This window comes from Mastomys coucha, unplaced genomic scaffold, assembly GCF_008632895.1.
Source record: "Mastomys coucha isolate ucsf_1 unplaced genomic scaffold, UCSF_Mcou_1 pScaffold23, whole genome shotgun sequence".
Lineage (NCBI taxonomy): Eukaryota > Metazoa > Chordata > Mammalia > Rodentia > Muridae > Mastomys > Mastomys coucha.
The window spans coordinates 46821950-46829801 of record NW_022196906.1 but is presented as its reverse complement, the minus strand read 5'-3'; the positions used below and the strand labels follow the sequence as shown (position 1 = coordinate 46829801).

At 40.8% G+C, this 7852-nt stretch overlaps 1 long non-coding RNA gene across 1 annotated transcript; it reads right to left on the bottom strand.

Moving 5' to 3' along the window:
- Nucleotides 1-1839: 1839 nt before the first annotated feature.
- On the bottom strand, nt 1840-7581 carry LOC116073199. The gene is made up of 2 exons (XR_004111715.1): nt 7407-7581; nt 1840-2033 (listed from the first exon to the last, which is right to left on the bottom strand). It is a non-coding gene; the product is annotated as an uncharacterized LOC116073199 (long non-coding RNA).
- Between the last annotated feature and the right edge of the window lie 271 nt (nt 7582-7852).

Below are 7852 nucleotides of genomic sequence, written 5' to 3'. Positions count from 1 at the left end.
GTTTGTTTTGTATTTAGTGGAGTTTAAAATCTTGGCTCTTACTGTGGTACAAGCCCAAAATAAGAACATTTTTTTCGACACTGGATTTCATTGTAATAAGGCTGTACTTCAATGACCCTCACATTACCAAAGGATTTTACCTCCATCTTAGCTAAGCTGAGAGTTGACAGTTCTGCTGCATTGAGGAATGAATTGTAGGCATGATTTTTGGGTACAGACTTCCTGCTATGGTCAAAGCTATTTGACTTGAGTGATTGTCTTCATTCTCAGCCCACAGAGAACAGGTTACATTCATTTAAGAAATGGTGTGTGTATTAAGATGGTCTATCCATGAAGTCATTCACCAACTGTTTCAATGAACAATGGTTCTGCTTGGAGGGTAGCACAGACATTAGGTGAGGGTAAGAATCTGGTTCACTAGCTGTGATAATTTGGAAAAGCATTCATCTCAGAGGAAGAGTAACTTATAAAGTCCTCTTCTTCAAACTTGATACAAGAGTTACAAATGTCAAGCAAAGCATTCAGTCTCACTCTTTGTTGTTCACTTTCCTCGTTAAGTTTCTATTGAGCATTGGATGGCAATTAATACAGGAACTCACAACTGATCAAAGTGTAGAAAATGAATGTTGATTTGTCTTTGTCAACCCTCCACAAGGACCAGGAATTGTAACAGAAGACATGAAAGGGAGATTGTAAGAACCAGTGGTTGGGAACAATCAGAGGAAATGAAACAGTATACTCTGGCTATGATGGGGTCACTCTACTCTTAGAATCACAGCAACTGTGATGGTAAAAGACCTATACAAGATCAAGCCAGTCAGCATTTTAGCATTGAGAGGGGTGGAGCTCATGAGCCCGCTCCTCTTATTGAAGAACACAGTCAACAGATCCAGTGGAAAGCCCCAAACCACAAGGGTACCCATTGATGGGATTTGGTTGGCTATTTAAAAACAAAAACAAAGATGGGTGATAGTAGTGCATGCCTTTGATCCCAGCACTTGGGAGGCAGAGGCAGGAAGATCTGAGTTCAAGGCCAGCCTGATCTACAGAGTGAGTTCCAAGACAGCTAGGGCTACACAGAGAAACCCTGTATTTAAAAGACAACCAACCAACCAACCAACCAACCAACCAACCAACCAACCAACCAACCAACTACCTAACAAACAACCAAACAAAACAAAAAGCAATGACAACAAACCAAAAAGGACATCAAGGTAGGAGAGAGAGAGAGAGTACAGTGGCTGGCTTTCGGGAGGAGAGAGCAGTATGAGTGTGATTATAACCAAATAGATTGTATGAAATTCTCAAGGAGTTAATAAAAATTCATTAAAATCCCCCAGATTCTTTTTCCTCAGCATTACTGGCTACTTCCAACTTATGTTTGAATTAAACCCACAGCCCTTGTTCAGGTTCGTCAGTTCCTCTCCCATGTCTTTCTAATGTACCTATAAGTCAAGACATCTATAGCTGCAATTCTGTTCACTATTTTAAATCTCCATGCTTACATTAATTTCTCCACTTGTAACTAAACATTGATGCTAAGTTTTTTTTTACATCTGTAAGTTTTATTTTCATAGTATTTATGAACGTGACATCCTCTATTAATGCCTGTCTCTGGCCCCCACTTGCATATGCCCTTTGCTGCCAACATACTTGTACCTCACTAGTATCTTGGCTGGGTATTTTACCACCGCCTTATGCAGATCCACATCCTCCTTCTTACCTCCTTGCTTCTTCTCTGAGGGCAAGCTCAGTAAATCTTCCCTCAGCTAATCTGGTCCACAGAGCCCTCTCTCTTCACTAATCTCCCATTTATACTTTTAGTCAATACCAAATTCGTTCTTAATTGCTTAATTTATTTTTAATTTCATGCGCAGTAGGTTTTCTACATCCAACTTGATTGCAAGTTTATTGAAAGCAAGCTTCTCATGGTACATGTCATCTGCCTTCTTCATTTCATTGAGCAAAATGACTGGCACATAGCAGACAGTAAATAGATGATCAAATAAATGGTCCTGGGTTTTCAAACAATTCTAGAGAAGATAGGGAACCTCTATTAGTTATTTTCATCCCACAAATTCTTTATGCCTTTATGGACTTTCTTATTTTATAGCATATACCTCATTTTCTTACTTTGAACACATAGAAATAGATAAAAAGATCTTACGTGCAAAATGATTCTTCACTCACCTTGTGATGATAATAAAAATATCATATTGCAGTAAAGATTTAAACACCATTATCTAAAAAAAATTACTCTCTTATAAATATTCAGATTTTTTTTGAACTTTTGGAATACATTGGCTTTTTTTTCTTTTAAAAACAGAAATAAGAAGTAGAAGTGTCATCAGAAGCCAGTTACTTTGAGGTCAACGTCTCCTGAAAAGACACGTGTACTCAGGAGAAATGAGTACATCTCAGAACAGAGAGCAGGCATTCTGATTAGACTCCCAGAATCATTTTCTTCGGAGTGAGTTTTAATATTTGAAGGTTAGAAAGGTGAGCTCAAGCCGGATACGGTGTGTGAGAGCAGCCCTCTTTGCTGAGCAGATTACCTTGGAAGTGGTTCCGTGCTGCATTCAGGGAGGGCCGTGCTGGCCCTTGGAGGAGAAGGCTGAGGGTAAACGGCAGCTCCTGCCAGCAAGATGCCAGTGATCCATCCAAGCTCATCAATCAATATTGGATGTCAGAAATGAGATTGAGTGCCCTGACTCCTCTGATAATGGCCAGGAAAATGAAGATCTCTTGGAGGATAGCCAGAAGCAGAAGAGGCTTGGGTTTTGACACTGTCCTCTAGTGACAGTGGGTTCTGCAATATGTTTTCTATTCGCTCTTAGACATTCTCCAAGGACCCCTCCTTCTTTTTCAAACACCATCTCATATCCTGGGTTTTTTATTTTTGTGAAAGGCATACGTGATGTGGGCCGTTATCCCAATTTTTGAATAAATGATGCTTATATTCAGACTTCTTATTTATGTAATATAGACCTTGTGTGGCACTGTATGCTGTTTAGTACGTGTATGGGGATAATGTACACGAGTGTACATACCTGCCAAATCCAGAGGAATCAGATTCACCCAGAACCAGAATTACAGGTGGTTGTGAGCTATGCAACACACATCCTCGGTATTGAACTCAGGCTCTTAGCAAGGGCAGTACATGCTCTCAGCTGCTGAGCCATCTTTCCAGCCATCTGCGTGTTGTTTTTGCAGTTGAATCTTTTCATTTAATTGTATCAGCAACACCATAGAGTAGATAAAAGAACTGTGTGTCTCTGTGGGTGTTTTACACATGCATGTGGGTACATGTGGGCGTTGAATCCCCCTTGAGCTGGAGTTACAGATATTGTGAGTATTTGATATGTAGTGGAGACTGCAGTTGAGTTCTCTGAGAGACCAGTGCTTACTCTTAAACATTTATCCATTTCTCTAGTCCCTCTCAAATACATTTTATTATCTCAACTATACATACTGACTGGATACAATGAGATATTTGAATACATGTACTCCAATCAAATCAGAAAAGTTAATATTCTCTTTCCATGTCGTTTCTGTGTCTAGAGCCTTCAAGTTCACGGATTCTAGATACTTATATATAATCAATACATTTCACCATATTGGTTGTCACTGAGTTACTGTATTCTTTTCAAGGCATCAGGATACTTTACTCTTTCTTTTTTTTACTTTTTTTTTTTGAGACAGGGTTTCCTCTGTGTAGCCCTGGCTATCCTGGAACTCACTTTGTAAACCAGGTTGGCCTCGAACTCAGAAATTCACCTGCCTCTGCCTCCCAAGTGCTGGGATTAAAGGCATGCGCCACCACCTCCCGACAACCTTACTCTTCCTTATATACTTTCTGTTTACATTTGCAATCCAGTGGAGTAAGCTATTTCTACCACTGTTACAAGCCAGCCTTCAAAGTAAGTTCTTTTCTTCTGACAATTTGCTTAGGGTGTCAGCTTAATGTGCAATGCTGAATTTAATTTCTTCTGGGCACTGGAGTGTGGTCTCTTTACAATGTTTTTGGTTATAATTAATGACTTTAGACACAAAGTGTACAACTACAGCGTTGAAGAGCCTCACTGTGTGAAGGCTGCATAGGAATGGGGTATTCTAACATCACATGCAGATGTGTGTAGAAGGTAGTACCGTGGAGTGCCCAGGGTGTGGCCGTTACTATAAGGGGGTAGTGACTTTGATGGACTTACAGCTGTTTCTTCAGGTACTGGCAATATGAGGTCTCTTATGCAGGCAAGGGCTTCTGGCCCAAATACTGCATGGGAGGAGGAGGTGGTGGAAACCACAGTGCCTCCAAACTCTCTTTGGTATTCACACATGCTATAGTGCATGTGCAGTAGCTTAGTGGCATCAGGAGCTATGGTGTTTGAACAATGTGTACCCAGGTAGTGAAAGGAAATACAATGTCCAGTCCCAGCCTTGTAAACAACACACAGCCAACTGTAGCATGGAGGTGAGATGGGGCTTGCTTCCTACTTTTTCAACAACGTGGGTCCAGGCATGGGGCAGCAGTAGGAATTGTCACTTTTATTCCTAACTCTTTTGCAGTACATGCACTGCAAAAACTGCATCAGCACCCTCTTTCAGTGTTGGCAATAGTATGAGCCCATAGATAACTGGGCTCATAAGCCCATAGATAACCTTGGTCCTGAAGGACAGACATGCAGGTCTCCTGACTCTTAAGGATTCCACTTTCCATTCTCTGTGCTGTAAAGTCAATTTCTTACACTGTAGAGCACTAAGCAGGCTTTACTCTTTGGATGGTAAGTACTCTTCTGAGTTTAGTTGGGGTTGACTTAAGATACTGTGGTGTGCTGTCTGTGGGATCCCAGATATGGGATTATATATGGGCTTCTAACTCCTAGAGCAGTATAAAATCTGAGAGTAGCTCATCTCTTAAGATATGGATATTTTCACTCAAATGAAACAACAGAGGCTTTACCTAAGGCCATGGCAATGGGTAGGGGTACAGTTTCACAGGATTGAGAGATAGAATGGGTTTATTGAGTGAAGGGAAGAGAAGTTAGCCTAGGGTTCAATAATGACCTTGAAGATGGACTGACGCTTTACTCTGGTCTCTCTCAGTGGTGATCATGAGAGGCAGTTAGCCAAGGTAACACTGCTTAGGGTAATGCACGTGGCTATGAACTATGTGTGAAGAGAGAAATAGCCCAGGATATGGTTGTACATAAACTTCCTGGCAGTGGTCAATGAACTGGGTGATTGATCATGTCCCTGTAAGAAGCAATATGGGGGGATTAGCGACAAAAACATCCTTAGATTGAAGAGTAAAGACAATGTTAAGTGGCTTATACAAGTGCATGAAATACTGTTTGTATTCAATGTTAATTCCCACCAGAAGGCTTCTCTTTCAGCAAAACACCAAATAACCAAATGTCCTTGGCCTTTCCTGTGTAATTCATCAATTTCTTCAATGAGGAGAAGGCTGCAGACATCATGGGACCCTTCTCACTGAAGGCTGATGGAACTTCTGCTACTGTTCAGTTTCTGGCTTGCAATACAATCCAAGTGATGAGCCTCTCAGTATAGTACTGTCTAGATAAGCTTATGCTTATGTTTATCTAGACGCCACCCTGAATTAGAAAGAACATCTCCTTTTAGTTAGGACTGAAACACTGGGTATGGATTTGCCTTATTGACATCAATACCTCAGCCCAGCACTACCACATGAAGCCTCAAAAAATTATTACCAGTATGGGATGGGCATTGCTTCAGACCAAGGGACCATTTCCTATCCAAGGAGTCATGGCAGGAGGAAGGTAGCTGTGGGATGTGCTAGCTCTTTTACTTGGCACATGGTATAGAAGGACATTTAGTGTTTTGTGCTGTTTTGTTAGTTTTGGGTGGTAGTATTAATTGAAACCAGGACCTCACTCATGCTAGGCAAATTCTTTTGCCACAGAGAGGCATTCCTAGCTCTAGAAGAATTTTCTAAAAATGAGATGTGGGTGTTAAATATCAGGCTATCAGGTATGTCCCTAATACATGGATCCAAGAATCAGAAGGAATTAAGAATGGTTTCACTTGCACTTATTCCTAGAGGCACATTTGAAAATTTTGTTTCTCATCTTCGACTTTAGGCCTATATATCTAGGAGGCATCATGAATCTTCAAAATGAGTATGACATGTACAGTACATTTTTGGTCAACTTAGGAATACCTGCTTAGTTTTGTTTCAAAATAGCTGAACTTGATTACCATGAAAAGGCCTGACTACTGTTTAATGGGGACATATGTTTAGAGCTTAATGTTCAGTGGGGACATCTTTCATTATTAATGGGAATGTCCAATGACAACTATGTTCTAATTGAGACCGGCACTTGAGGGGGCTCAAAACTCTCAGGAAGAGGGCCTGGGTCACGTCTTTATGGAAATGATCTCAATTAGAGCACTAGCCATGATGAGAAGGGATTATTATCAGCTCTCAAGACCAAACAGAGCAGCATGGGCAGTCATTCCCACCAAGAAATCTTTTAAATAGCTTTCTAGAGAAGTTTTAACCAACCAGAGTTCAAGGGAAGGTCTTCCAGGATAGGGAAGAACTCACATGAGAGGAAGTAGATTTGAGCAGAGTAACTAACTGAGATCATACACCATGTCTTGCCCCGGTCTCCTTCACTAGTACACCAACACAATAGTGCTGTGAGATGTGTTTGCTAGTGACCTGATCCAGAGACCTGCCCTCTGCTGAACAGGACCTCATTTTTCCCAGGAGATATGTCTCCAGTCCTTCTGCTGCAACTAGAGTCACAAGGGGGTATGAATCTGGCCACCTTGATGCAAGAGGCTGCCACTAGTCTCCAAGGGAGACAATGTGCTTGCCTAGGATTTTCTCCTTATCTCATTTCTTTACCCTCTTTCTCTTGGAGATGGGCTATTAATACATCACTTAACAAGAATTCTAGTCTCATTTCCTGTCTCGTTGCAATACAACCCGAGCTTATAATGGGAATGGGTGTGGACTTTCAGGAAGAGCAATTGAAACTGAAAGAGAAATAAAAATAAAATTTGAAGTGCATGGGCTTTGGACAGTTTGGAAAAAAAGGAGGTGTTGAGAATATAAGGTAATAGAAGCAATGGAGAAGGAAGAGTATACGCAGGACAGGATGACATCACATGTTGTCAGTATCTGTAGGAGATGGCAACATGCCTCTAAATCCTGTGTCGGATGTAGGAGCAAAAGAAGGGAGTTTTGCAGAAAGATTGGCAACTCTTAGGGTTATGGGTGAGAGGAGCCGTCAGAGGTGGGATCCGAAAATTCAGTAGCATCCTTGGAAGAAAGAGTCTCATGTTTACAAGAAAAGCTGTACATATGGATCCACTGATATTTAGGAGGTCCTCCAGGAGGTCCTCGGCTCCTCTCATACCTGCTTCTCAACACTTCAATGTGCTTTTCCTTTTCCATTTCAGGTTGTAGGCATAGGACACCAGCAGAAGTAGCTCAAAGATTCGTCTCCTACTACACTGCTGAGCAGGAAGGCTGGCTTATGAAAAAAAGATGGATTATTTCATAAGCGATGATGTAACAAATGGTTGGCCATCTGCAGAAAGAAGGAAGAAAAAGAAAAAGATAAAGGCAAGCTTTAAATTCATTTTGTACATTAAAATACATTCCATATGGAGCAAAGACTTAAAAATAAAAAGTGAACTATAAAAATCTCAGGAAAAACATAGGAAAAGTTCTTTAGCTAGGGAGTTGGGAGTGTCTAAGTAAAATAAAACTCAGCAACTATTAAAATTTAAAACTTCTGTGGGACAGAAACAAGTATCTTTAATATTAGCCAGTGTTTGAGGCCTTTACATTATTGCTTAT